General features: G+C 39.4%; 1 protein-coding gene across 5 annotated transcripts in view; it reads left to right on the top strand.

Annotated features, from left to right (window-relative positions):
- Nucleotides 1-19,370, top strand: part of PALM2AKAP2 (PALM2 and AKAP2 fusion) — a 553,253-nt gene that overhangs the window by 212,380 nt on the left and 321,503 nt on the right. The window lies entirely within an intron of this gene.

Here is a 19,370-nt window from a genome sequence, read left to right as displayed (position 1 = left end):
ACACGCACACACAGTGTTTGGACAGTCCCACATTGCCCTTTTAAGAATTCAGATCTCACTGGACTAAATTTAACCAACTGTTGTCAGGTACTCACTGCGTGCAGAGTACTTTGCTGTGTCTGGTGATAGAAAGATGAAAAACAATACAGAATCAGCCTTTGCAGATCTTGCCTTCTATTAGAGGGCACAGTGTGTACACAAATAAATGTAATTTAAAGTAGTATGATGGGGCAAAGAAGAGATCCATAAACATTTTAAGGTGGGGGGGGTGACACTTTCTTTGATGGAATTTCATAGAAAAAATAGCACCTGAGCTCATCCTTTTATCGTGGCTATGCGGTCACTTTCAGTCATGTTCAGCCCTCTGTGACCCCATTTGGGGTTTTCTTATCAAAGATACTGAACTGGTTTGCCATTTCCTTCTCCAGCTCATTTTACAGATGAGGAAACTGAGGTAAATAAGGCTAAGTGATTACCCAGGGTCACATAACTAGTATGTGTCTGAGACCAGATCTGAACTCAGGAAGATGAGTCTTCCTGACTCCAGGCCCACTACTCTGCACAGCACTTAGTGCTTACTGCACCCCTTAGCTTCTCTGTTCATCCTTAAAGAAAGAAAAAGACAGCATGAGGCATAGCTTAGGTGGGCCAGGTAGGGAGCATTTGTGAATGCATAGCAGTAAGAATGACAAGAGGCGCTTGGGGGGCAGCCAAAGGTGTGCACGGAGCACAGGTTAAACGTGCCCAGGTGTTCTAGCGTGCCTGGGCCGTGCTTTATGAATGTCTAGGGGAACAACCGAAGTCCAGTTCAACTGGACCATAAAAGTAATTGAATTATTTTAAAGTAAGGTTGGGATAAATTGGAGCCAAATTGTGTGGGGCTTCATTTGTTGGGCTAGAACGTTCACACTTTATCTGATGGATGATAAGGAACCACCAAAGCTTACTGAACTGGATGGAAAGTGACTTCTGGAAAGGCTGGGCTAAGAAGGATGAGACTGGAGACAGGGAGCCTAGTAAGGAAGCTACTGTAATAGACCAGCAAGAGGTGCTAAGAGCTTAACTGATGGGAAGGGTAGTGTGAGTAGAACAGAGTTGACGGATACATTGTGAACTTGGTGATGCAGAAGGAAAGGGAAGAGTGAAGAGGGCTACAAAGTTTCAAACCACCATCACAACCCAGTGTTGAATCAACCCACAGGCTTCCAGGCTCTCAGAACCATCAGCTAACCATAAGCATAAATGCTCCATTCCAGGGAATTTACAACCTTTTGCTTCCCCAGGCTTGGGTTCCCTGCCTAGGCCGTATAATGAAGCACAGATGAAGTAGCACGAGGAATCGTGTGAAGTATTTTTGCCAGTCAACCTCTAGAGGGCATTATAAACAAAGGCTAATTCCTCATTCCAACAGATCAGGTTTTTCCAGGAGAGGGCAGGCCTGCCTATAGGCTTCCAGTTAAGACTGACGTTATGAAACCTGTTTATCCTTCTGGTCCAGTATTTTCTGGGAGAATGTCGCTGTACAATAACTGGGTGGTTGTATTTAGAGTTTCTCATTTTAAGGATACAGAGGTAGTCACATAGCATAAGAATATTCAGATATGCAGACTAATTGGGGAAAGGAGGGAAGAGTATGCCTTGATTAGCGACGTCTTAAGTTCTTTAAGTTCTAGAATGTTTAGAGGAATTTAATACATTTAACTACCTAGAGTAAAGCAGAGTAATGAATGGCTAAGGAAGCTACTACTTTTAATCAAAGAGCTGAAAACCTTTTGGAATAATCACTTTTGTCTATAAATAGATATGCTAATTTACATAGGAAACAATTTAGCAAAAAGGTAAACATTGAGGAGACTGAGTCAAATAATTTCAGATGCAATAATTAGCAACGTCTAATTAAGTCTTAATTTTTTCCACATTAAGTCACAAACTCTTTGCAGTCTTGTCCACGTGAAGTATCACGGAGAGTAAATTAGGAGGCTATTGTGATAGTCCAGACATGATGTGATAAGGGCCTGAACTAGGGTGGTGGCCCCTGTGAGTAGAGAGGTTATGTAATGATAAGATTTTGGCAGGAAATGGATTTGTGAGCTGAGACTGAGGAGTCCAGGATGCCCCTGAGATTACAAATCTTGGTGACTGGAAGGACGGTGGTGCTCTCAAGTTCATCTGAGGGGTGGGTTTGGCTGTCAGGGAAGGTAAGGGGTTCCGCTGGGCATGGGGGTGCATGCCTGTAATTCCAGCTACTGGGGAAACTGAGGCTGGTGGAGCTCTAGAGCTCAAAAGTTCTCAGCTCTGGGGTACCTGGATCAGGAACCTACACAAAGTTCTATTCTACAGTTTGAGCAAATTGCTTTGGTATCTCAGTTGAGATCCTCAGCTTGGGTGGGGCTCTTTGGGAGGCTTGAAGATAGAAGCAAGTATGGGGAATAGCTACCATTGCAAAATAATAAAGAGGAATAAAAGGATTGCCTTGCTCCAATGAAGGCCCAGTTGAAATTAGATTACATAAATTTGTAGTGGACTCCATCAGAATGGCTTTGTGACTTTGTCCAGCCCCATTTGTCAGGATGTGGGTAGGAGCAGAAGAGGGGATTTTGGAAGTAACCCACCCAAGGTGGCAGTTAGGCAAGGCCTAAGTAACAAGAGAACATGGGACCAAATAATTTGAGCACAGAAGTTGGTAGGGTTGAACTAGTTCACTAAGAAGTTGAAATTATCAAAAGAGGAGACAGACCTAGAGCAGGATAGAATGCCAAGGAGTGGAAGGATTGGTGGTCAGGTTAAGAATGAGAATTTAAGAGACGTAAGACATGGGAAAAGATGAAATAATAGGAAATTATGGTCCAACAGAGGAATCAGAGTTCATGGTCATGGAGCAATCATTGAAAGACATATCAAGTACAAGAGGAGCATGTAAGTAGCATCAATTTAAGAAGACATATGTCTTTCTGCAGCTGGGGTGTAGAGTAGATAGAATGCCAGGCCCGTAGTCAGGAATACGCATCTTCCTGACCCCAAATCTAGCCTCACATACTCCCTAGCTGGGTGACCCTGGGCAAGTCACTTCACCCTGTTTGCCTCAGTTTCCTCATCTGTAAAATGAGCTGTTTTATTATTCTAGTGCCTCATATTTATATACGTATACATTAAAATATTTATGTCTTGCCTTTCTTTGTGTGTCCTATGCTAATACATTTCTTGGCACATAGTAAGCCATTAATAAATACTTGTTGACCCACTGACTTGCCCAAGGTTATTCCAACAGTAAGTGTCAGAAGCAGAATTAGAACCCAAGACTTCTGACTTGAGATTTTTTTTTTTTACTGTACCCTTTACATTAGAGGATGTTGTCTCTGTCCACAAGCATTTGAAGGGCTGGCATGTGGAAAATGGGCCTTGAGTTATTTTGCTCAGTCCCCCAAATGGATGAAAGTTAGTTATGGAAAGACAGATTTTGACTCAATATATGGAAGAAAAAAAAACTTCCTAAGAATTAGAGTTGTCTGAAAACAGACTTTGTTGGCCTGGGGAATAGTAAATTCCATATCGCTGGAAGTCTTCAAGCAGAGGCTTGTTGAGAATGTTGGAGAAGAGAATGCTGTCTAGGTGTAGGATGGGATGGGTAAGATGACACCGGAGGCCTATTCTGTCTCTGAGGTTCCATCATTCTGTCATTGGCAAGTTATTTAACCTCTCAAAGCCTTCTTGTCCTCATCTGTTAAACATGGAGAAGATTTCTTCTGCCTACTTCACGTGATTTTTACTTTGGAAGCCATAGCTACAACGTTGATACGAGTTACTCAGAAACATAAGAAGCAGAACATAAGAAGAGAAAAGAAGTCAGGGTATATTATGTGTGCCTTGTTCACAAACCCCAGCTAAAAGGGGCAGAGCTACTAGAATTTGTTTCAGCTGGGTCCAAGGGGCTTTGATTTTAAATTTCAGTTTAATTTAAAGAGGAGGTAACAGCAAAAATACTAAAGTAATAAGATCTGACATTTACATAGCACCGACTATGTACCAGTTGCAGTGCCTTACAAATACGATCTCATTTTATCCTAATCATAACCCTGGGAAGTAGGTGCTATCATTATCCCCATGTTGCAGAGGAGGAAACTGAGGCAAATAGCAGTTAAATGACTTGCCTAGGGTAAAATATCTGAGTATTTGTATCTGAGGCTAGATTTGAATTCAGATCTTCCTGACTCCAGGCCCAGTGCTCCACTTCGCCACCGAGCTAACCCTGTAAGAACGGGATAGAAATGCTTGCCTCTACTGCAGTGTTATTAAACTCAAAGAAAAGGATCCCTGTAGGCCAAATATTGACTTAGAAAACCCCATTTGACGCCTCTCACCTACAACACCGTCTACAGCCGTCTATCTACATGTTGGACTGCTAGTCCCCTGTAGAATGCACAAAGCCGCAGCTTACAGTCATCAAGAAGGCTGGATGCTAGGTCACACAGTGGATCATGTCAGACCGGGACTCCAGCAGATCCGGATTCAAATCTTGCCTGAGACACTTACTGGCTGTGTGATCTTGGACAAGTAACTTAACCTTTGTCGGCCTCAGTTTCCTCACAAATCAAACGTGGATGACAATAATAATGCCTACCTCACAGGGCTGTCGTATGGATCAAATGAGATAAGAAATGTAAAGTGCATCGTATGCCTTAAAATGCTGTATAGATGCTAGCTATTACTGTTATAATTAGTGTAACTATCAGGCACCCAGTGTGCAATGGATAGGATAATTTGTAGTTTTCCCTATGCCACAAGAAAAAGCCCACTGAAATTTGGGGGCTACAGGTATACCTAGTAAGTCCCAGGGTTTTTTTAAATATACAAATAAAAGAAATGGTTTTTTTTTTTAAAAGATCAAATAACCTAAAATCTCTCTAAGATTTAGAAAAAAAAAGATACCTTTCTGGTTAGCGTCTTCTACCTCAGCTCCTTGACTAAAATAGGGAATATGATATAGTAAAAAAAATTTAAAGTCAGAGAACCTGGGTTCAAATCTTGGCTTTGCTCCTTCTTCCTGGAATGGCCTCAGATTTACTTTGCCTCAATTTGCTCATCTTTAAAATGAATGGGTTGGACAAGAGGATCTCTCAGGTCCCTTCTAGCTTGAAATCTCTTGGTTTCTTGGATCCACAGGAGCAGGTAGATTTCGGGTGAATTTAAGCTCCCGGCAGATCTCCAGTCTTTTTGTTCTTTGACTCATTCTGGACCAGTAGAATGGAAGCCTTTAACAAGTTTTCTGGGCTGAGGGTAAAATTCCTGACCCTTTGGACTAAGCCACACACAAGCAGGAAATGGGCCAACTTGTGTTTCATCCCCACAGCTTGCTCTCTGCGAGAAATGAATGTGAAATTCACCTTCCCACAGTTCAAGATGACTGCCTTCCAACTTTTCATGCCGGGAAAGGAATTTCTTATGTTATCTCTTAAGAGAAAAAAAAGCAAAAAGATATTATTAGACAAAATTTCAGGGAAAACACAAGGGGAAAATAAATGATGCATAATCACAGACTCTGAAACACCCAGATTTCGTAAGGTACAGGAAACAAATGACTAAGAACAGCAAATTCCAACCCTACTCCCCCCCCCAAAAAAAAGGTTGTAAATGATAAATTGCTGTATTCTTCCAAAAGACAAGTGTGTAGCAAGCAGATTCCTGTTTGATTGTCTGTAAAAGCACTAAACACAGTGTCTGGCCCGTAGTGGGTGCTACATAAGTGCTGCTCCCCTTTCCTTCTACCTACAAATTTAAAAAGAATAGCTGCTGACAGATGTAAGGTTTGCAAAGTACTTCCCATGTGATCTCTGAATTGAGAATTGGGATAGAAACATTGCAGCTGTCATGACCCTCATCTTAAAAGTAAGAAACCTAGAAAATTTAGTAATAACAATTAACTAGTGATAGCTAATATTTACGTAGTACTTCTTATGTGCTAGACATTGTACTAAGAATTTTACACTTATTACCTCATTTGATCCTTACAACAACCCTGAGAGATAGCTGCTATTATCAACCCATTTTACAGTTGAGGAAATTAAGGCAAACTAATAACAACATTTATATAGCTCTTACTCTATTCCTGGCACTGTGCTAACTGCTTCTAATTATTATCTTATTTGATCCTTAGAACATCCCTGGGAGGTAGGTAAATTATCCGCATTTTACAGTTGAAGAAACTGAGGCAGAGGTTAAGTAACTTGCCCAGGGTCACACAGCTGGTAAGCTCTGAAACTGGATTTGAACCCAGGTCTTCCTGACTCCAGGCCATCAGTCTAACCACTGTGCCACCAGCTACCAGCTACCTCCTCATTAGGAAGCGTTGGTCTGTGATGGTTCTGTATGCTTAGGAGTTTCTTTCATTCCAAAAGATAAAACAGATTTTTGTTGTTAGTTGTTTTGTTTCAGCCATGTTTGACTCTGTGACCCCATTTAAGGTTTTCTTGGCAAAAATACTGGAGTGGTTTGCCATTTCCTTCTCTAGCTCAATTTATAGATAAGGAATTGAGGCAAACAGGGTTAAGTGACTTGCCTAGGGTCACCCAGTAAGTGTCTGAGCCTGGATTTGAACTCAAGTCCTCCTGACTCCCTAGTGGGCGCTCTATCCACTGCATCCTCTAGCTGTCCTTAAAACACTTTACTATGCAGTAATTAAAACACCGAAGTAAGGAGTCTTGCTCCATAATTTTAAAAACTGGTAAACTAAGGCACAGGAATGAAAGCTGCTTTATATAAGCCAAATAACTAGGGATAGCTGGGGAAGAAAATCGACTTTCAAAGGATTTTTAATTTCTTTAGACCTTAAGAAAGGGAGACAATGCAGTGTGGTAGAAGGAGCCCTGGACTGGGAATCACTAAGTCTGGAAGAAGGACCTGGTTTTAAATCCCATCACTGCCACTTTACCTGTCTGACCAGGCAAACCATAATGGGAAGAGGACCATGAAACTTCCTCCTCCTCCCCTCCTTTATCCCTTGCTCCTGGAAAGCAGAAAGGTATCTCTTACGCATAAGGAAAAGGCTAGACCTGTGATTTCACTGGAACAGGTGAGGAAACACTCTTTACTGATATAGGTTAGCAGTGCATATAGGAGGAAGACCCATGGATTTGTTATTGGAACCTCGGGAAAGACATTTAACAACTCTGTATCTCAGGTTTCTTTGCCTATGAAACAGGGATGATCATGGTTGTATCATTTATCTCACAAAGTTCTTGTTAGGATTAGCTACGAAATTGTATAGAAAGCAAAAATGTCAGCAGCTATCACAATATTTGTAGCCCCAGCACATAGCCCAGTGAATGCAGATTCAGAGATGAAAATAACCTGGAAGCTCCAAGCCCTTTATTTCACATATAAGGAAACTGAGGCACAGAGTTTAGGGATTTGCCCAAGGTGACGCACATATATAATATAACAGGGAGTTTTCCACTGGCATCTCCCGCAAGGATGGGAAAGAGAACTTCCAGCTAAGGTGGTCTGGGAAAACCCTGTTACCCTCAAGGAAAAAAAAAAGTAACATTTTTGCAAGAGTCTATATGACATAATAGAGAGATGTCTTTGAAGCCAGGAAGACTTGAGTTCAAATCTTATCTTTGGACACATCTTGGCTTTGTGACTCTGGACAAGTCAGAAAATTGCTGACCTCTTCACCTGGTAATTCTCAATACCAGTGAAATCGCAGGCTCATCCTTCTCCCTAACATTTATATAGCAAGTTAAAGTTTGCAACATGCCTGACAAGGTGTCCCAAAAGTCGTGTTTAAAGGGTTTTTTGTTTTGTTTTGTGGTTGTGGTTTTAGTAACTCACACTCACAGAGCTATTATGTGGCTCAAGTGAGAAAATAGAGGTTGTCCCAGAAGTGCGTTCTTAATGTCCACTACACCGAGACTTTCAGGATCCCCTCCCTGTATTCTCTCACTTGAACTACAGTTGTTATTATTATTAATTATTATCATCTGCATTTTGAGGAAACAAAGGTTCAGAAAAGTTAAGTGAGTTAGCCCTCTAAGCATCAGCATCAGAACTTAAAGTCAGTTTTTCCCTCACTCCAGATCCAACTCTCTATCTACTATACCATGAAGCCCCTAGTAGCAGAACTCAAATTCGAACCACAGCCCTCTGACTTCAGAACTAATGATTTCTCCTACACTTACTCCCATTTGATCAGTGTCTCTTGAGATGAATTGCATTGAATCCAGTCCCTTCAAAATCAGACATTTGCGATGCAGTGATCCCAACTCATATGAAGTCAAAGGGTTGAAGGGAGTCTCCAAGCATTCTCTCCAGAGGGCAGAAGGATGGTTACGAACCCATCCCCACACCACTTCTATAGGTGTGTCTCTTGTCACCCAGGATTCAAGATTAAAATATGAGAGGAAGACAGAGCTGAGATTTAGGATTTTCTTCCATTCACTGTGAGAAATGTATGTAGGGAAGGAATGAGAAGATGCATGAATCTTCATCCCCAGTGACTTCTCACAATTAGCCATTGACCTTTCAGTTAGATAGCCTTCCCTGTTTGCACCAGGACCTTTACGGCACTTCCTCCGGGCACAGAGCCATATTCTTCTAACATTTTGTGATATGGCTTCACCCATTGTCACCCTGCTAGAATGTTCATGAGGGAGTTGCTGGGTGGCCTCCCTTAAACTTCCAGCCCATTTATCACTTCCAGGTGCGTCATCCCAGAGCTCAGATATATCTGGGGAAATCACAGAGCCAAGCCATCTCAAGGAGAAGGCAAACAAGTGCGGTGTCTCAACCAACTGCAAGCAAGGCAAGTCTAGAAACGCCGAGAGAACTAAGAGGGCCCATGGTAGCCCACACCACTAAGAAAAATGACTGAGAACAATCACAGGAAACTTCTAAGGGTGGAAACAATAAACTGAACACAACCCAGAGTTGGAGGAGCTTCCTGATTGGCTTGATCAGCACCGAGCAGGAACACTTAGAATGACCTTGAGATTATCCCCACGGGATGACATATCTCTATGTTCAGGAGGAATTCATCATGTGACATGTACAACATGGGAAGCTTTGCAAAACAACAACCTTTGAAAGGGTCACTGGGAGGATGAATCTGGAAGTTACCATGCCTGTCTCTAGAACAATGGTCTTCAATCTCTTTGGATCTTGATCCTCTATAAGTAAGAAGTTTTTGAGCACATCCTATAGACATACATATTTATTAACTTACCTCAGAAAAAGAAATCTAAAAAGGATAACACTGAAATAAGATTTGATTCTAGTGGCAATAAGGAGCCGCTTGTGTTTATCGAGTAAAGGAAAGGAAGGAAAGGGAAGAGAAGGGAAGGGAATAGTTATTTATACAGCTCTTACTAGTAAAGCACTGTACTAAGTGCTTTTTACAAATATTATCTCATTTGAACCTCATAACAACCAGGGGAAGAAGGTGCTATCATTCTTATCCCCACTTTATAGTTGAAGGAACTGAGGCAAACAGGTTAAGTGACTTGCCCAGGGTTACACCTTACGTGAATGAGGCCAGACTTGAGCCCAGGTCTTCCTCAGTCCAGCTCATTGTTCCAGTAGCTGCCTCTGGAGGAGTAACATGGGGAGACCTGAGGCTTACAAAAATCCCTTTGGCTTCCATATGGAGGATGATTTAATTTGTTATTCAGTCATTTCAGTCGCATAGGACTCTTTGTGACCCCAGTTTTGGAGATTTTCTTGGCAAAGATACTGGAATGGTTTGCCTTTTCCTTCTCCCGCTGATTTTACAGATGAGGAAATTGTGGCAAACAGGGTTAAGTGACTTGGCCAGGATCATGCAGTTGGCATCTGCGGCCAGATTTGAACTTGGGTCAACCATACAGGAGGAGTCTTCCTGACTTCAGGCCTGGAGCTCTATCCACCTAGGTGGCACAGTGGAAAAAGCACCAGGACTGGAGTCAAGGAAGACCTGAGTTCAATTCCAGCCTCAGACACCAGCTGTGTGACCTTGAGTAAGTCACTTCACCCTGTTTGCCTCAGTTTCCTGATCTATTAAATGAACTGGAGAAGGAAATGGCCAATTACTCCAGTATCTTTTCCAAGGAAATCCCTAAAATGAGGTCACAAAGAATCAGATTATTTAAGGGTGTTCTTCAATAGGTAGGCAAAAGATGATAAGGTGCTAGATGAGGGTGGTAACTGTTTAAGTGGAGAGGAATGGACAGTTCTGAGAGATGTTGTGGAGATAAATATAAAATTTGGCCACTGGTTGGCTATGTGGGGTGACAGAGAATGAGGACATGAAGATGATACCCAGGCTGTAATCCCAGGTGGATGGGAGGATGAAAGGGAAGTGTAAAAGAGAGCTGACCTAAGAATGAAGAACTCAGTGCAGCCACACCAGCTCCTTGTGTACAATTCAATCTGTCCCACCGAAAATGAAAAGGAAGGAAGTGGACTCTTACTTATGTTACTGCTCTAGAGCACCAAACTGCTCTCTGAGAACTGTGTCTCTCAAAGCACCTACAGCTAGAAGGTGATCTGAGGGGCAGGGAGTAGGTATGCTAGGGAAATAGAGGGGGTGAAATTGTACAGCCACCTGTATTACTGCAACTGTGGGTACCCAGATAGCAGCCAGGCCTGGGTGAGGAAGAGGGAATTTGGTAGCTTGCAACAAGGCAAGTAGGGGTTTTGGCTCCTTGGGGAAAGTGAAATGTAATCCAACTTTTCCCACCCTGCAATTAATATAGAGACCACTACTCTAGATTGAATTTACCACATCCAAAGCTCAGTTATTTTCTTTCTGTAAACCTCCTTTGTTTCTTCTATAACCTTCATTTTGAAACTGACTTTTAGACCTGTCAATTTTTAAAATCATTTTGTCCATTATAATTCAGCCTTCAATGTTAAAAGAATAAAGCAAGATATTGGAGAGTTTACACTTTGGTGGTTTTTCTGATGAGTTTTCCAAAACCAGGACTGTAGCCAATTTTGTAAATATTCAAAAAGCAAATGCCATTTTTCAGATCTAGCCAGAAGGCTAACTCTAGGAAATACCTATTAGGATTTCTAAGCAGATGATTCTCAGATCTGTTTATCTAACTTCACATTTCCAACTTTGCCCATTAGATATCTGGAACTAGATGTTCTGTGGTCTTCTTAAACTCAGAATGTCCAAAACTCAACTCATTATCATTTCCCTTAAACCTTTCCCTCTTCATAACTTTCCTATTACTCTTAAGGGCACTATCATCCTCATACTCACCCAGGCTTATAACTTAGGTGCCATCTTGGACTCATCACCCTGTCTTACCCCCTGGATCCAATCTCTTGTCAAGTCCTGTTGATTCTACCTTCACAGCACCTATTGTATATTCCATATTGTATGTCCTTTGGAGGATTTTCTCAAGTTGGGGGCAGGATGCGAATGCAAGAACACACACACCTATCTTTTTCTTTCTTTATTGTCATTTTTTAATTTATTATTTATCTTTAGTTCACAACACTAAGTTCCACAAGTTTTGGGGTTCCAAATTTTCTCCCCCCTCCCTCTCCACCCGCTTCTCCCCCAAGAGGGCATGTAATCCAATATATGTTCTACATATACCTTCACATTAGACTTATTTACACAATAGTCAAGTTGCAAAGAAGAATCATAACCAATGGAATGAATCATAAGAAAGAAGAAACAAAACCAAAAAAGAAGGGGAAAAAAAGAGAGTGCAAATAGTTTGCCTCAATCTGCATTCAGACTCCATAATTCTTTCTCTGGATATGCATAGCTTGATCCATCATGAGTCTTTTGGAGATATCTTTAAACCTTGTATGGCTGAGAAGAGCCAAGTCTATCAAAGTTAGTCATCACAGATGCCATATGTCTGTAATCATGTATAGTGTTCTCCTGGTTCTGCTCCCCTCACTCAGCATCAGATCATGTAAGTCTTTCCAAGTTATTATGAAGTCTGTCTGCTCCTCATTTCTTATAGCACAATAGTATTTCATTACATTCATATACCACAGCTTGTTTAACCATGCCCCAATTGATGGGCATCTCCTTGATTTCCAATTCTTTACCACCACAAAAAGAGATGCTATAAATATTTTTGTACATACAGGTCCCTTTCCCACTTCTGTGATCTCTTTGGGATACAGCCCTTAAAAGTGGTATTGCTGGATCAAAGGGTATTCACATTTTTATAGCCCTTTGGGCATAGTTCCAAATTGCTCTGCAGAATGGCTGGATCAGTTCACAACTCCACCAACAATGTAATAGTGTTCCTATTTTCCCACATCTTCTCCAGCATTTATGATTTTCCCATTTTGTCATGTTAGCCATTCTGACAGGAGAGTATACTCTACTTGATAGATAATAGGAAAAAAAGAATTTTTCAATTCTCACTGACTAGCCATGCGAAAGGAATTGTAAGAAACCCTTCATTTTTCTGAGTTTTTTTTTTCTTTTTTCAAAGATCCTGTCAGTCCCAAGCTTCTCTTATTTATCTCAAGGGTCTTCTGCCTTCACCCTCATTTGTAATTTCTATTCCTCTAGGTAAGACCTAAAACAGCCCTTTGTAATAGCCATATAATCATTGAACTCCATAATTGGTAAGTCCTTCCTCCTTTGGACACTTGATATAGCCACTTGATAGGTATGCTGACTTTGTGGATGGGGCACTGGACTTGGGATTCAGGAGGATATGTGAACTCTAAATCCTGCCCCAGAAACTTAATAGTTGTATGACCCTAGACAACCCACTTAACCTCTGTGCTTCGGTTCCCTAATCTCCAAAATGAGGTTCAGATTGGTCTTGATGGCCATTTTTAGCTCTGTTTCTGTGATCTGATAATCCTATGACCATCCCAGGACATGACAGAGAGTTTCAAAGACCTGTGAAACTCAGTGTCTGCTACCCTGGGACAAATCATCGTCCATGTGGGGACAAATGATGCTACTTGAGATAACATAAAAAAGGTTACCAAAGATTAGGGAGTACCCAACAAAAAGAAACAAAAAACTAGCTACATCACTGGCGTTTTCACCACTGCTGCCAATGACGTTAAAGGACCTTAGAATAGAATGGCAGCTTTGGAAAGAGAATAGCTGATTAAGATGGTTTGCAAATACAATTTTGATTTCTGCATTATAACCTAAAATCTAGGGATTATGGGCTCTTGGTCAGGGTTGGAGTACACCAAACAGAGAATTAAATATATATTTGTGCATCTGATTTAAATGGAGATTACTAGTGGAAGGGGAAAAACTGCTTACATATGTCTGCCAATCTAGCTATTATCACAGAAGGTAAAAGGTATAACAGAAGACTGTCCACAGAGACGTTAATTAAAAGGTTTTAAGTTAAAACCTTAAAGCTTTTAAAGTCAAATTGAATATGAAGAGATTAAAGATCACTCTTAGATATGGCCTCTAGATTCATTCTCCCAGTGACCCCTCATAAAGGGTTGGTTTTTTTTTAAATAATATTCAAATTGAAACCTTTTCTCTAGATAGAGAATTCTCTAGATAGATCATTATGCCAACTGTCTGGGAAATTGAGACATATCCTATACGGGGATGAAGGAAAACAAGGCAGCGACATTAGGAATGCTAAAGACGGCATGGTATAGCAAAAATAGCATAATCGCAATACCTATTGCAGGGAATGAAGAGGGAGAGAAATGTCACAAAGAACTTGAGAAAATCCTTGAAATCCTATCAACAATTAATTTGATACCTGATGCCTTCAGCAAGGAGGGAAAGATGGTGATGGGCATGCTGGGAAATAGGTAGGGATTGGGAGGCTCAAATGAGATAGTGGATGCAAAGTACTTTGCAAACCTGTATAAATGAGCTGCATAAAGGCAGTTACTATTGTTATTAGTCAGGCCTCCAGTCTCATGTTGGCTTCATTCTCTGAGCTTCCTGCTGAATTCATGCTGGAGGGAAAAATACATGAAAACACACTTTAAAGCTTAATCAGCATTATTAACAGAACAATAAATCAATCCCCGATTTATAGCAGTTGCTGATTTCTGAGAAGCAAATGCTCACAGTGAAAAGTTAACAGTTGGTTCTCTCAAGCCAGTTAGAGCTGGCTCCAGCACGCCCCTGAAATGAAGGCTTGGTTTTGAGAAACTCTGGGGACTTCAGTTAGGACCAAATTGAGCTTAGACAACATAAATTTGTGTCTTTCAACTCCTGATCCAGATTTCTCTCTGCTATACTCTGCTGCCCTCCCATAAAATCAGTATGATTAAAATGTCATAATCATTAATATTTATATTTTGCAAATATTCCACTGGAGCTTTTACACTGACCTGATTGGTCAGTGAATGAGTACAAATTCACAGTCTTCTATATCTAGCTGGGCCCAAGCCAGATCACACTACGCTTTTTTTTTTTCAATTCAGCCTTCTTCCCTACCCATCTTCCTGCCTTCCCACACTGTATGTGTTTCATCTACCCCTAACACCTATTTTTCAACTCCTGCTCAGGGAACTATAATCAAAGCAGCAGCACTAACATTGCTTCCGGAAAGAGTATATCAGTGAACTTGCCTGTGGTCATGCTAACCATCCTTCCCTGGCCACCAAGATAGGGCGGGTATGTGTGTGCATGTGTGTTCAAATTAATTGAGTCATGAATGAGAAATATTTATGTAACCACTATTGGAAACCCCCATCTTTGGGGAAATGGAAAATAGTCCTCACTGCAAAAATCATTACAGATCTACGCAATGTTCTGTTTGAGATGGATGTTCCTTAAAACTGAGAAACAACAAAAGAAAAAGACTTTTATGGACTTTATTACATGTACTTTTACTTAAATGTACTCTAATTAAAATACCAATTTTCAGTGGAAGGTCAACATTGTTCAGTCGTTTATAGTCATGTCCAACCCTTTGCAACAAGAGCCTGGGTTGTGGTCCATCCAGCTGCTCCATGTGTTTATGGGCAAAGAAAGTTAGAACACTTTGTGAAAGCAAAGTTTTCTTTGTCATGGATTACAGAGTTTGCTACCCCATAGGGAAAGGCTTCCAAGATTTCCTTGTTCCCCAGGACATAGTTCTCTCTGTGTCCCAACTCTAAGAAATACAGCACCCAATTCGGGACTTTCTTGAACTGAAGCTACCCAACTTGGCAACTGTGTATTTTAAGAAAAATATTAATAAGTTGTATATCATATCCCCAAAGCCAACCAGGATGGTGGAAGACTTTGAGTTCATGCCATTGGAAGGAACTAGGGAAGCTTAACCTGTAAAAGAAAAAACAGGGGCAGGATGTGGAGGAATGATAGCTGCCTTCAAATATTTGAGGATCTCGATGCCATGAGAATAAGAGATTAGACTTACTTTGCTTGACCCCAAAGAATAGAACTTGTAGTGTAAGTTGCAATGAGAAAGGGATTTAGTTTTGACATAAAGAAAAAGTTCCGAGAAATTATAACAATCCAGAAGGGGAATAGGAGAATGAGATGCCTCTGAAGGTTATGGGTTCTCCCTGCCTTGAGTTCTTCAAGCAAATTCTAGATGACAGGCGCTCAAGTTGGTTGTAGAGGAAATCTTTTTTTAATAACTAATTAATTAATTTTTAGTTTTCACCATTCACTTCCACAAGATTTTGAGTTTTGAATTTTCTCCCTCAACGTCTTCTCCTCCCTCCCCAACACGGCATGCAATCTGATATAGGCTCTATTTATACATTCATATTAAACATATTTTCACATTAGTCATGATGTAAAGAAGAATTAGAACTAATGGGAGGAACTACGAGAATGAAGAAACAAAACAACGAAAGAAAAAGGGAGTAAATAGTATGCTTCCATCTACATTCAGACTCCAAAGTTCTTTCCTTGGATGTGGATAGCATTTTCCATTGTGAGTCTTTTGGAGTTATCTTAGATCCTTGCATTGGTGAGAAGAACTAAGTCTATCAAGGTCAGTCATCACACAATGTAGCTGTTGCTGTGTACAATGTTCTCCTGGTTCTGCTCATTTCACTCAGCATCAGTTCATGTAAATTTTTCCAGGTTTTTCTGAAGTGCACCTGCTCATCATTTCTTATAGCACAATAGTATTCCATTACATTCATATACCACAACTTGTTCAGCCATTCCCCAGTTGATGGACATCCCCTCAATTTCCAATTCTTTCCCACCACAAAAAGATCTGCTATAAATATTTTTGTAAGTGTAGGAACTTTTCCCATTTTTACAGTCTCTTTGGGATACAAACCTGGAAGTGGTATTGCTGGATCAAAGGGTATGCATAGTTTGATTGCCCTTTGGGCATAGTTCCAAATTGCTCTCCAGAATGGTTGACTCAGTTCATAAATCTACCAGCAATGCATTAGTATTCCAATTTTCCCACATGTTCTCCAACATTTATCATTTTCCTGTTTTATCATGTTAGCCAATCTGATAGGTGTGATGTGGTACCTCAGAGTCATTTTGATTTGCATTTCTTTAATCAATAGTGATTTAGAGCATTTTTTATGTGCCTGTAGATAGCTTTAATCTCTTCATCTGAAAACTGCCTGTTCATATCCTTTGACCATTTATCAATTGGGGAACGGCTTGTATTATTATAAATTTGACTCAGTTCTCTATATATTTTAGAAATGAGGCCTTTATCAGAGACACTGGTAAAAATTGTTTCCCAGCTTTCTGCTTCCCTTCTAATCTTGGTTGCACTGGCTTTGTTTATGCAAAAAATTTTCAATTTAATGTAATTAAAATCATTCGTTTTGCATTTCATAATGTTGTCTATCTCTTGCTCGATCATAAATTCTTCCTTTCTCCAAAGATCTGACAGGTAAACTATTCCTTGCTCTCCTAGTTTGCTTATAGTACCAGCCTTTATATCTAAACCATGTACCCATTTTGACTTTATCTTGGTATAGAGTGTAAGATGTTGGTCTATGTCTGGTTTCTGCCAGACTATTTTCCAGTTTTCCCAGCAGCTTTTGTTAAATAATGATTTCCTATCCCAGAACCTGGAGTCTTTGGATTTATCAAATACTAGATTACTATAGTCATTGACTTTTGTGTCTTGTGTACCTAACCTGTTCAACTGATCCACCACTTTATTTTTTAGCCAGTACCAAGTAGTTTTGATGATGGCTACTTTATAACACAGTTTAAGATCTGGCATAGCTAGGCCACCTTCCCTTGCGTTTCCTTTCATTAATTCCCTCTATGTTCTGGACTTTTGTTTTTCCAGATGAATTTTGTTATTGTTTTTCTAGCTCTATAAAATAATTTTTGGTAGTTTGATTGGCATGGCACTGAATAAGTAAATTAATTTAGGTAGAATTGTCATTCTAATTGTATTAGCTCAGCCTGCCTATGAGCAACTGATCTTTTTCCAATTAATTAGATTTGACTTTATTTGTGTGAAAGTGCTTTGTAATTGTGTTCATATAGTTCCTTTGTTTGTTTTACCAGGAAGACTCCCAAGTATTTTATAATGTCTATAGTAACTTTAAATGGAATTTCTCTATTTCTTGCTATTGGGCTTTGTTAGTTATATATAGAAATGTTGCTGATTTATCTGGGTTTATTTTGTGTCCTACAACTTTGCTAAAGTTGTTTATTATTTCAAATAATTTTTTACTTAATTCTCTAGGATTCTCTAAGTATATCATTATATCATCTGCAAAGAATGATAGCTTTGTTTCTTCTTTGCCAATTCTAATTCCTTCCATTTCTTTTTCTTCTCATTGCTAAAGTTAACATTTCTAGTACAATACTGACTAACAGTGGTGATAATACATATCCTTGTTTCACCCCTGGTCTTATTGGATAATGCTTCTAGCTTGTTCCCATTACATATAATGCTTGCTGATGGTTTTAGGCAGATGCTACTGATCATTTTGTGGAAGACTCCATTTATTCCTATGATTTCTAGGTTTTTTTAATAGGAATGAGTTTTCTATTTTGTCAAAAGCTTTTTCTGCATCTATTGAGATAATCATATGATTGCCATTAGTTTTGTTGTTGATATGATCAATTATTCTAATAGTTTTCCTGATATTGAACCATCCCTGCATTCCTGGTATAAATCCTACCTGGTCATAGTGTAGTATCCTCAAGATAAGGTGCTGTAATCTCTTTGTTAATATTTTATTTAAAATTTTTGCATCTATATTCATTATGGAAATTGGACAATTTTCTTTCTCTGCCTTAGCTCTTCCTGGTTTAGGGATCAGTACCATATTTGTATCATAAAAAAAATTTGGTAGGACTTCACTTATTTTCCCCATTTTATATATTATTGGAATTAGTTGTTCTTTAAATGTTTGATAGAATTCACTTGTAAATCCATCTAGCCCTGGAGATCTTTTCTTACAGAGCTCATTAATGGCTTGTCCAATTTCTTTTTCTGAAATGGGATTATTTAAGTATTTTATTTCCTCTAACATTAATCTGGGCAATTTGTATTTTGTAAATATTCATCCATTTCACCAAGATTATCAAATTTATTGGCATACATTGGGTAAAATAGTTCCTAATTATGGTTTTGATTTCCTCTTCATTAGTGGTGAATGCACCCTTTTCATTTTTGATTCTGGTAACTTAGTTATCTTTTTTTTAATCAAATTAACCAAAGGTTCATCTATTTTGTTGGCTCTTTCATAAAACCAGCTCTTAGTTATATTTATTAGTTTAATAGTTTTCTTAATTTCAGTTTTATTAATCTCTCCTTTGGTTTTCAGAATTTCTAATCTGTTATTTAATTGTGGGTTTTTAATTGTTCTTTTTCTAGCTTTGTTAGTTGCATGCCCAATTCATTGATCTCTTCTTTCTCTATTTTATTCATGTAAGCACTTAGTAATATAAAACTTCCCTTAAGAACCACTTTCACTGCATCCCATAAATTTTTCTATGTTGCCTCATTATCATCATTCTCTTGGATGAAGTTATTGGTTATTTCTATGATTCATTGTTTGACTCACTCATTCTTTAGGATTAGAGTATTTAGTTTCCAATTAATTTTTGGTCTATCTTTCCATGCCCCTTTGTTACGTGTAATTTTTATTGCATCATAATCTGAAAAGGATGCTTTTAATATTTCTGCCTTTCTATATTGGATTGTGCAGTTTTTATGCCCTAATATGTGGTCAATTTTTGTACCTCAGAGAAAAAAGTATATTCCTTTCCATCCCCATTCAGTTCTCTCCAGAGGTCAAGCATATCTAACTTTTCTAAAATTCTATTCATCTCTTAACTTCTTTTTTGTTTATTTTGTGGTTAGATTTATCTAGTTCTGAGAGGGGGAGGTTGAGGTCCCCCACTAGTATAGTTTTGTTGTCCCTTAACTTCTCTCCTAAGAATTTGGGTGCTATACTATTTGGTGCACATATGTTTGGTAATGATATTATTTCATTGTCTATGGTAC

The sequence above is a fragment of the Trichosurus vulpecula genome, chromosome 1 (genome assembly GCF_011100635.1).
Source record: "Trichosurus vulpecula isolate mTriVul1 chromosome 1, mTriVul1.pri, whole genome shotgun sequence".
NCBI lineage: Eukaryota > Metazoa > Chordata > Mammalia > Diprotodontia > Phalangeridae > Trichosurus > Trichosurus vulpecula.
The sequence above is the reverse complement of the archived record's forward strand: the minus strand, read 5'-3'. Positions and strand labels throughout refer to the sequence as shown.